At 37.4% G+C, this 10,462-nt stretch overlaps 1 pseudogene; it reads right to left on the minus strand.

Annotated features, from left to right (window-relative positions):
- Positions 1–3,675: 3,675 nt before the first annotated feature.
- Positions 3,676–4,346, minus strand: LOC142425408 (serine/arginine-rich splicing factor 3 pseudogene; annotated as a pseudogene).
- Positions 4,347–10,462: the final 6,116 nt, after the last annotated feature.

A 10,462-nucleotide genomic window follows, 5' to 3' on the forward strand; every position in this document is an offset into this window, starting at 1 on the left:
CTCTCTTGACTTGTAAAGTTACATAAGCACTACCAGATAGTCTTCATAGAGCTGTCTGAAATTAGAAGAAGGCAGAAAAAAGACCTAGCAACTGAAAATGTCAAGCAAATCAACTGGCCAGGATGACTAAAGTAAGAAAAACAATTGTATATGTTACTAAAATTGGCATTAAAATTATGTTCAAACTTGATAAAAAGCTATGCAAATTTTTCATCTTTAATTGAATAACTATCAGATGATTTTAGACACTATCAGATTATGATAAAAATATAAAGAAAACATTGTCTTTCATGAATGTCCTAATAATCTAACAAGGAAAAAATAAATAGTCAAAATTGCTAACTATAAATGTGTTTGATTTTTGTGGAGTAACAGTTAATCCACAACAATAGACTATGAGATCAGGGGTTATGCATGTTTTCCTAAATTTCTAACCTAATTCCAGTGCAGTACACACTGTTTATAGATTGAACAAGAAAACAGATGGATGGTTAGATAGGTAGACTGGTAGACAGATGGATGGACAGATGGAAGGAGGGACAGATGGTCCAGGCTCACATTGCTTTGAGAGTTCAAAATAGATCATATATTCAGCTACCTGAGCTGGATGAGGACAGGCGATCAAATAATGTTTAAGAATAGAATTACAGTTTAGACACATTGTTGAGAAATGTATCACTTGTGTTAAATTCCTTTTTTCCCCTTTTTTTTCCTTTTTGGGGACAACAAACAACAGTTGTTGAAGAAGAAAATTCATTTTAGTTGTGCAATCCCAATAGAACATATGACCTTTTATTCTTCCTTGTCTTAAATATGTGTATATTCATACATAGAAAATTCATTTTCTGTATTTATGTATGCATTGTTTGTGTATTCAGGTGATTCATCTACATTGTTTCTCAAGTTGTAAGTCAATGTATTATATAAACTCAAAACTCACGACCACCAAGTATGTGCTGACTCACAGTAACCCTACAAGACAGAACAGAACTGCCTATAGGAGTTTCAGAGACTACAACTCTTTAAGGGAGTAGAAAGCCCTGTCTCTCTTGTGCCAAATGGCAGGTGGTTTTGAGCCGCTGACCTTGAAGGTAGCAGCCAGACAGGTAACCTCTCTACCACCAACGCTCCATGTGTTATATGCACGTATGATACTATCAACCTATTATGAAGCATCATTCAAAAGTCATTTATTACTTTGTGACTGCAGACATAGTTTTAAATAAGCAGGTAATGTGAAAACTTTGGAAAACTTTAGAAAATTCATGTTGAACTTGATATGAGTATTAGAAAAATAAAAATCTTATTATATACAAACTCTTTTAAAATAGAAACAAACAATATTAGACTCCTGTGATGATCTAGGTGGCATTTCAGGTCTTGAACTTGATATGATCTTGCCTCCCTGAGTACCTAACTAAAGTAGAACAAAGAAGCCACAGCCAACTCCGAAACAATTGGATAACGGGAAATTCCTTTAGAAGACGGAAGGAAAACAGTGATTACAATCAAAATTATTGTGTACTATTTTCTCATAAGACTACATTTTAGCCTTGAGAAAATGAAATAAAGTAAACAATAGAAATATTTCTAAATCAAAATGACTACGTGGGAGAACAAAGGAAAGGGGCCACGACAAAGTGTTCAAGACTCTAATGAAGATATAACACTGATATTTGAAGCTACGAAGAAAGGATTTTTGGGAGCTGATGGTGAAGTGCTGAAATGGATTTCTCGAAGGTCATTTTCACAGTGAACAGTTTTCAGAAAGGAGAACCCCAGAGAAAATGAAGCGAAGACACACGGGAGGAAAGATGGCAAGGCAGGCAGACGCGGTGCATGTTCCGGCAGACGAACCTGAACAGATCAATAGGCTTCTTGAAATCTGTTAAAGCCAGTTTGTGGGTCTGGAAATTTCAGCAACATGGCAGCCCACCAACAAAATGCATGTGAGCCGAGCAATCTAATTTACATGAGACCGAGGATATGAGCGACAAAGAACTTGCACATGAGTTGAGTTATAGGACAGTTGTGCGCTTTATGTGAACTAAAAATATTCTTATTGTAAAATGGAAAGTCTCACATAATTGTGTTCACCCAAGGTCATTCAATATGAAAAGAATAAATTTTTTCAGTGCCGGTCTTAGTGTATAATTAACCACATGCCTGCAGAGTTGAAAAGACTTCCGGAGTGGCTTCTGTTTGGGTGACCTTGGAAATGCTTGGTGGGCAGGAGCATAAGTGGTGACTTCCTGAATCTATTCATGCTTCAGTAGGAAGCGCAAGTGGCCTTTATACTCACAAAAGCAGGATCCCACTATGAGAGTACACTTTCGGTGTTTACTGTTTTTTTTAATTACTTTCAAATGGTTTGACTCTCATCAGAGTCTTTGTTGAAATTGGCAACATCTGACCAGTTGGATGCACTTGGACAATGCTCCTTGAATTTAATTGGAGGAACCAGGAAAGCAGCAATTTATTCTCATGCAGATACTTGTAGAATCTAAGATAAAAATTTGATGCATAGAGAACAGTTCTGTTTCTGTCAAAGAATATATACTGCTAGAATTTGGGAGTAATGTCCCTCTCTTTCTCATTATTTTTATCAACTTGTATCTCTACACAGTTATTTAATACTACTTTTGTCAGTTTTCTTCGTACTACCTGAATAAGTTAGTATTATCTACATTTAAACAGACAAAATGATCAATGGAAATAATTATTTTTCCAAAACCATGTACCATAGTAATGTGCCCCTGTAAACATGTTGGGGGGGGGGGCGGAGGGGGGGGGGAATCACCAATCAACCCAACCTTATTAAGGAGGCAGATATCTTCCAGGGACAATATACAGTAGTAAAATGAATGAAATTAGCAGGTTCTTGTTGGAATGAGGAGAAGCTCCCTCTGAGCAAGAAAAGGAATAGGTATTTCTAAGGCTTTGAAGACTGAAATCTCATGGCACTTAGCATTCACGATACATTCTTTGAAACAGGACTTAACATGATTTGGACATGGTAAGAACATGTCTATTTAGTGGGCAATAGCATTCACTGGCTCTCACCTTCGTTTTGTTCAAGAACTGCTTGTTTTCCTTTCGAAACCAAGCTTGGCCTTTTCCTCTTGCTGCTGCCACCGCGAGCACTGGTTTTGCTGCATTGTGGAGCCGCCCTGCACATCACAGTGACCGTTCTGAAAGAAAATTAAACAGAGCAATAACAGCAGAGGACTCCGGAGATATGTGATACAAGAGATTGGACGTTGCTATGTGCAACTTCAAGCACACACTGGTAGGTGGTAAACTTTTTATTTGTAAGTAAGGAAAGAGCACATTAAAAGGATAGCACAGGCTAAAATCAGTAACATAAGTGTTTTTACTGACTATCAAGACATGTGAATCATACATGTGTGTGTGTGTGTAAAACCATTATACAAGCAGGTACCCCACAAAATGGATTTTTTTCCACATTATGCTAACATTTTATTACTTCAAAAGCACTTTACAAGGAAATATGTAAGTATGGCTTCCAATAGGAATGTTACACTTGGACTTGGTAACCAAGCTTACAGATTTGAGTTTTGCAGGGAAAAACAGGGTTTCAAATTAAACAATGTATAAACCAAACAGTCTTCAGGATTAAAGTCAAGGCTTCTGAAGACTCAAACACAACGTGACTTGTCTGTACACTCCTGTCAAATGATGCATTTCCTGTACATCCTACGCTCCATCTGCAACTCCATCTTCTCATTTTCTTTCATTTGACCTAGATCGGCTACGAGATCTTGAGAAGGAGCGGGACGCCTTGTGATTTCTCTCCCGAGACAGTGATCTCTCTCTTCTCCGGTCTCTAGAAAGGGACCTGCTCCGGCTGCGAGAGAAGCTTCTCCTCCTAGGAGATCTGCGGCGAGGTGGAGGGCTTCTTCTCCAATAATCATCTCTAGAACGACGACCGCAAGAGGGAGGTGGGCCACGATTCCGACTCCTTTTCTCACCATTTGACAGCTCTACTCTTACTCGGCAGCCACACAGTGTTCTTCCATCCAGCTCTCGAACAGCATCGGCTGCATCCCGAGGATCTTCAAATTCAATAAAAGCAAAGCCGGGAGGGCTTCTCGCAACCCACACACTTCGTAGTGGGCCGTAATACCCAAAAGCCCGCTCCAATTCGGTTTTGTTGCCATTGTTTCCAAGGTTACCTACGTAAACCTTACAGTCCGATGGACAGGAATCACGATGCATTTCGAAATCTGGTCTCGCAGACGCAGAGGCTTAAAACTACAATCGCGAAGGTGGCGTCTGCTCCTCCACCGGCTCGGCTACCATGCACACGCGCGTCTCAGGGTGCTGGAAACGGCCACAAAATGGATTTTTAAGCTATGCAATTCATTTTTTTTAATAAAACAACCTTCAAAGTACTCTCCATTATACTTAATACATTTGTCAAATCTGTAATTTTATTCGTGGAAACATTTTTCAAACTCATCTGTTTGGATGGCTGACAGCACCTCCCATGATTTGTTTTGTTTTGTTTTGTTTTGTTTTGTTTTGTTTTGTTTTGTTCTTCACCTCTTCTACATCCTCAAATAGCTGTCTTTCCATGTCCCTCTTCATTCGTGGAAACCAAAAGAAGTCGCACAGAGCGAGGTCAGGTGAGTGAGGTGCAAAGGGCAAGAGAGCCATGCTGTTTGAGCAGGTGCATTGTCGTGGTGGCAAAACCAGTCCCCCATCTGCCACAAATCAGGCCTTTTTTGTCATACACTGTTATATAATTTTTTCAGAACCTTTAAATAGAAAGCTTGATTAACAGTCTGTCCTGGTGGAACGTACTCCAAATGTGCTATGAGTTAACATTTTCATCAGTTTGGGAAGTTGGTGGGCATCCAGAACAAGATTTGTCATTGACATTTCACCTTCTAAATAAATAAAGAGCTATGATTTTAAAAAGAGAGGGAGAGAACCGCTCATACTCTTAAGCTTTTCCCATTGTCCTGTCCTTGTAATTTGTGTTCAACATCGCAACAATTTCCGAGGCACTTTTCCTGAGCAGGAAACAAAATTTCACAGCTTCACACTGTTCTCCTAAATCAGTCATCTCCAAAAGCAAGGTTCCCACGAAACTGCTTTTATGAAAAGATTCACTGTGACCTTCCCAGGTGACACAACTGGGTGTGCTAACTCAGAGTAAGCTGCTGGATACTCGCCCAGTAGGAAAAATGAAGACTATGAAAGCTCTACCCAGCAGAACCTTTTTTCTTTTGGGGGGGGGGGGGGGGATACCACCTCATATGTTTGTCTCCAGTTCAACTCATATCCTAATGCAGCAAGATAATAAAATTAAAACGTTATCAATATACTGCTTTATATAACTGGGGGGGAGAAAAAGCATATATGAAGAAAAACATGTTACTCGTCATGATGATTTATTTCACAAGTAATTATCAAATAACAATCAAATCTAAGTCCTATGGAAAGGGTAATTATTTGTAGTAAGCTGTTTTCCTAAATAAAATAAAGGGACACTTTTTTAACCATCGTTGTTTTCCAGTATCAGAAGATTTCAGGAAAATTCATTATTATCAACATCATTATATCCCATTTCAAGGTAAAGGAAACAGACAAGAATACAGAAACCTTGGAATCTGATGGGGCAGGGGGGTGTGAGTAATCAGGAAGTTCTAATTAAAATAGTCTTCTATCAGCAAATAGGCTAGTCACATACCTGAGATTATGTGTTTTGAAATACATAAAATGGCTACTATACTCCATTTTCCATGAATTTATCAGCCCTTCATACTCAATCAAGGAGTGAAAGTACTCAAAATATCGTCCTTCCTACTCGATACCCTCATTTGAAGCCTTTATCCGATGAGGTAGTTTGTGAATGATAGGCTTCCACAAACTCAAACACATCATGCAATAGTAGCAGATACTAGAGCCATTTGTCTTTATTGGGGTACTTGGGATAGCATCCAGAGTGGGAAAATTTTCATTGAGAATGGGATTTCTGGAAAATAATTCTAGAATGAGAAGTTATGTGATGAAAATAAATGTATGTCTAATTCAAAGTGGCAAATGCTGAGCATGTTGGCTGTGGGTTGGGGGATAGTTACCACATAAGGTATAGGACACACAAAGAGGATAAAAAAAGAAAGCTACAGGCGTACTAAAGAGAAAGCGAAGAATATATATATATATATAATATTATATATTTATGGATATATGTAGAGAGAGAATACCATTATACTTCTAGCACCACAATAACTTTATACACAAAAAACATGAGCTATACATGTTGGTTGTGTGCAGAACGTTGTTTTGCTTGCTATGCTCAGTTACATGCACTATGTTCCATCCTCCGATTGGATTTTTGAAATAATTATAACCTCTATTATTAAGAGCAGGACAAAGATTGTATCATTCTGTTTTACATGGGTTCATATAAGTCAGAACTGACTCAACAGCTCTTAACAACAACAAGTGTAGCCTTATGGGACCATGGAGATATGAGGGCTCCAAAAAGTTTATGGAGAATTTTAATTTTAAAATATACATGGTCAGATAGTGTCTGAATAGATATGACACAACTGATGCCTGTACAATGATTGTTAGAGAGTAAAATGGATTCTGTGGGACGGACTCAGAGCCTTGGTCTCTGATGAGAATGATTGCTGTAGCCATCTTATACAATATTTGTGTTGTTTTATTGTTTTGTCATAGACCAGAACGTGGTTGAGAGCTTGGGTGTGGACCCAAGTTGACTCTGAATGCCTGCTCTTGGTCTTAAAAATGTTAAGGGAAAGAAATCGTGTAACACATTGCAAAGATTTCAATAATCCTACAAAAATCAATCTAAAAGCCATATCCTGCTGATAATAACAATATACAAATAAGTAGCAATTTTAATTTTTATAACTTATATAGATTTTTTGCTTATTTATTTTCATATTTTCTATAGAAATATTTAGCATTTCACCATGTAGTTTTGCTCCCAAAAGAGCAAAGCAATATTCAGGGTTAAGATTCTGGGGTGGAAATTGAGAGAAGTGACTTCCGCCTTCATTTGTAAAATTCAGCAAACTGTTATGCGAACCCTCTCTAGTGCTTTCTGAGTGTTTGCTAGAACTTAATTTGTGGTGAAAGTGAACTGGGCCACTCTTACACAAAGCTGGGAAACGGGTTGAATTCACTTGGGCGAAATGTCAGACACACGTCAGACTATGAGGAGGCTTCTGATACTGTCGAGAGGGCTGATTACAGAGGTAAGTCTGAAATGGGCATCGTTGGATGAACGAAACTCAGAATGAGGAGAGAAGATGTCAGTGTACAAACCTCTATTTACTCTCAAAGTGCCTTGAACTTTAATTTAGGCCTTGACTTGGTAATAAATGTAACAATCATTATCTTACTCTTGTAAATGTTTGCCTTGCAACGAGTGCACAATCATCTACAAAGTTGTCCATGTTGTAAAGAGATTTATCTTAGTGTATCTGAACAGTGGTTTTCATGCATTACATAGACATTAATGAAGTTGAAATTCATTATGCTTACTATACAAATTGCTAATGCAAAAGATACTTGTAGGGAGATAAATAAGCTAAGAATGTTCTCTGAGATTGATAACAAGAATGGTAATATCAAAGACTAATATCATAGAGATATTTGGGGAATCATAATAACATTTATTCAAATTTGCTTTCCCCTTAATATATATTTTGCCTTTTCTTAATATTAGGTTTAAGGGAAATTCCTGTAATTTTGGGGGGGTCTCCCAATTTTAAAATCATTTATTTATTGTGAAGAGAAACAAATATTTTATCATTTATTTCTCCATTAAATTAAAGGATTTTATATAAAAATTAGTGGTCACCTCTTTTTTATATAATAAGCTTTAACGTTCACCTACATTATATCATACTACATGGACGGCCTAGGAGAAATATGAGGCTTTCTCCTCCCACAAAGATTTATAGCCTCATAAACCCACAGGGCAGGTCTACTCTTCTCAGGTCACCAAGAGTCGGTACTGGCTAAGCGGCAGTAAGTCCAGGGAATATCTGCGATGAATTGGCACAGTGGCTGCCAGACTGGGCTCAACTTTAGTAACAACTGTGTGCACCGGGCATGCCCAGGCAGAGTTGTAGCTGATGCCCTCGGGCTACTAGGAGTCGGAATGGACTTGACACCACCACCAACAACAACAACACCAAAAGCATAGAATGTAATACCTGTAGCATAAATATATTTAGACCAAGTAGTGGCATACTTACTTATTTAAAAGAAGAATTGTAAAACAAGGCTATTTTTCAAGTAAAAGACTACAAGGCCACCAAGTTCTAATTGAGCAAGATTTCATAAATGAAAAAGCCCAAAATTATTGATCAAAGGAATTCCAAATTCCATGACAGCTCACATAATCAAATTGTGTTTTAATCAGTACCACATCACTTAACTATAGTGCTATCCATTTCAAGTCACTTAATTATCCCTGAAAATAGTCTCTGTGTGACTTCATCCCAATGCCCTGTAAAGAGGAGGAGGGCAGTTGGCTAGCCAGCCACTGCAGAATGAAACTAAAGAACAATGTGTGTCAGGAAGGGAAAATTATTTAGGATTCACACAGTTGGTGAAATTGGAGTTGTTTTTTTTTATAAATGTAGGTGGAAATTCTGTGAGAAGAATGTAATTCTTCAAACTAGATTTTAACCTGAACACCTGAGAATTTAAAAAAATATGTATAATACCATAAATAAATACCTCCTTTGTCCTATTTCTCAGTGGAAACATATCTGTTCATGGGGTAAGTTGAATTTCTAAGGTTTTCCTTTAGTGCTGGCTCAGTGGGAAAAATGCCACCTATCAAATTGCCAATTTCCTTCCTGTGAACATGTTTGATCAAGCAAAGAAAATCATGATTAGGTCCTTGATCATTCTTATTAGCATTTGGTATCTTAGAAATTTGTATTCAAGTACTTTTCATTAGCTAGATCAGAAGTTCTAAGTTCACAAACAACCAGCCACACAATTGGGGACCAGTGATTTTATTTGGCTTGGAGTGAGGGTGGTCTGAGAATCCATTTTCTGCTCAAATCCAATCAAGAAAATATTTCTCCAACTACAAGAAACAAGTTACAATTCCTTTCTGCCTTGGCAGCTGAGACTGAATATCCAGGGGGCAGAATGTCAAGGAACATTGGTGGTACACTAGAGAGCAAGAAATAGTGACAAGTACTCCTTCGTCAACCAGATGAAGCAGACAGTCAGCCTTCTTTGGAGCAGTAAGAAGGAACAAAGCCTCCTTTTGAGCATAATTATGTAAAACCTGTGGTTTTTTTTAATCTAATATCTTAAAGAATGACCTTCAATTGGGATTCATCTGATAATTTTAATAAATGGAACACAGTTATATGTTTTATAGGGGGAAAAGAACAGAGATAAAACCCCATTCTCACCACATTTTATCAGTGTATGCAGAATCAACATAGCTTATTGCTTCAGATGTTTACTTTGGTCACCGGCCTCTTATTTGTCCCCTCTCCATAGCGTGCTTTTAAGAGAAGCATGATTATTCACAGCCCACACGTAAAGAATAAGATTATGCTCCAACTCTGAAAGGACAATATATCTACATAAATTATTTTGACTTCTTCTGCACAGGAGATGTGTCTATTCTCTCGTATTGATTGATTCAATCATTTATATGAGAATGAATCCATGGGTGTGTATTTAATATAAACTTTGGTTTATAATATATTATCTTGTTTTGTTGCATGATGTTCCAGCTGTGACCACTGGAGGCCACCAAGTTCTATCTGTCCCTGTGCCATATCTACATCATTGTTTCTTTTTTTGGGGGATTTGTTCTTTGTTGTTTGGCTTTGAGCATTTCCTCATTTTCTGGCACTAAAAGATGCTCGACTCATCGTGTGTATTTTTCTCCAAAGAAGTATATTTCAACCTATTTCAAGTTTTAAGTTAAAATAGTTTTAAACTTTTTTAAAATTTTGGTTAAAAATCGATGAGCTCATCACTAATTTTCCTAGCAAAAATAGTTCAAGAAATGATTACTACTCTAAGCAAATCTCATCACATTTAAAATAATTGTACTTTTTAAAAGAACTTCAATTTAAAAGTTAGTTTGAAAAATAGTAATTTCCTGGCAACTTTCATTATTGTCAAAGTTAACCATGTCAAATAAATTCATGGATTTTTTTTTATGATTTCTGTTGCCATTTCAGAGGCTTGGAAAGGAATGTTTCTGGACAGCCAGTTCCATGCTATTTCCCTATTCATCAAAGAAAGGAATACATACCGAAAACTTGCATTACTCCTGGTCCTTGCTTTAGTTTCTTTCATTACAAACTAACAAAAAGGGGAAATGCAACAGATGCCACATACTTATTAGTATAAAACTCTTCCTTGCCTGCCAATGTGGTAACACAAACCAAGAACTAAATCCACTGTC

The sequence above is a fragment of the Tenrec ecaudatus genome, chromosome 14, assembly GCF_050624435.1.
Source record: "Tenrec ecaudatus isolate mTenEca1 chromosome 14, mTenEca1.hap1, whole genome shotgun sequence".
Lineage (NCBI taxonomy): Eukaryota > Metazoa > Chordata > Mammalia > Afrosoricida > Tenrecidae > Tenrec > Tenrec ecaudatus.